General features: G+C 35.7%; 1 protein-coding gene across 1 annotated transcript in view; it reads right to left on the bottom strand.

The window, feature by feature from the left end:
• The window catches only part of IRAK3 (interleukin 1 receptor associated kinase 3), a 74,519-nt gene that overhangs the window by 47,187 nt on the left and 25,978 nt on the right, over positions 1-1,354 (bottom strand). The window lies entirely within an intron of this gene.

Raw genomic sequence — 1,354 nt, 5'->3', positions numbered from 1 at the left:
AAAGAGGGGGAGGCCTTCAACAAGATGGATTGACACGGTGGCTGCGATGATGGGCTCAAGTATAGCAGGGATTGTGGGGCTGGCGCGGGATCAGGCAGTTTTTTGTTCTGCTCGATGACACTTAACAACAACAACAATATTATATAAACATACTTTTTTCATTTAAAACATGAATATTTGCCTTAAATTATCATTACAAATCACTACATATAGTAAAATATAAAATAGAAAATTGAAAGGATAAAAGCAACATTATTACTGGCTTTTTGCACATATACTTTAAATTGTACAGTTATGCGGTTATATTCTCCTAGTTATTTATTTTTTATCCCACCTTGTAACTTAAGTTATTAAAGGTGGTTTCCTTTGTGTGTGTGTGTGTGATTAACCACAAACAACCACCACCCATTGCCAAATGCAAACCCACTGCTGTGAGTCAATTCCAGCTCATAGCATCCCTATAGGACAGGGTAGAACTGCCCCCATAGGGTTTCTAATGCTGTAAATCTTTACAGAAGCAGACTGCGACACCTTTCTCTTGTGGAACAGCTGGTGGGTTTGAACTGCTGGCCTTTTGGTTAGCAGCTGAGCATTTAACCACTCTGCCTACCAAGGTTCCTTCCACCCATCCTCAGTTGTAGACTCGAACTTCATGTTTAGATCTCAGTCTACAATGAGGTTGTCTATGTAGCTTCCTATAAAGATTGACACTTGTTACATTTTGCTGTTATTTTTGACATTTCAATCCAGACTTTAGAAAATTTTTAGTTTATCATCTAGTTTTTCTAGATTATATTTTTGTGTTTCTTAGATTATTTTTCTTAGAAGACTACCAACAAAACATTATAAATTTATGACAGACTTCCTTGAGCAACACTATAAACTAACTAGACCTAGCAGACATCCACACACAGAAGAATATGCACATTCTTCTCAAGTGCAAATTAAATGCTCTTCAGGATAGATCATATGTCAGGCCATAAAATAAGTCTGAATAAATTTAAAAGAACTGAAATCATACAAAATATATTCTCTGACCACAAAGGAATTAAAGTACAAATCAATAACAAAAGGAAAACTAAAAAATTTACAAATACATAATGGCCAATACCAGTCCAATTCAGCTCACTAATGCCTAGAATATCTATCTTTACATGTTCTATTTCATTTTTGACAACTTCCAATTTTCCTAGATTTGTACTTCATACATTTCATGTTCCAATTATTAATAGATGTTTGCTGCTGTTTCTTCTCATTTTGGGTTGGTTGAGTAGTCTGTGTATACGTCTTATTTACTATTGAGCTGAGAGCCAGCCTCTGGGAGTGAGTTTTATGCCAGGGCCAAAGTGTATCC

Source organism: Orycteropus afer, unplaced genomic scaffold (genome assembly GCF_000298275.1).
Source record: "Orycteropus afer afer isolate SDZICR_OR568_19922 unplaced genomic scaffold, OryAfe1.0 scaffold00097, whole genome shotgun sequence".
NCBI lineage: Eukaryota > Metazoa > Chordata > Mammalia > Tubulidentata > Orycteropodidae > Orycteropus > Orycteropus afer.
Note: the sequence above shows the minus strand (reverse complement) of the source record. Positions and strands in the feature narration are given on the sequence as shown.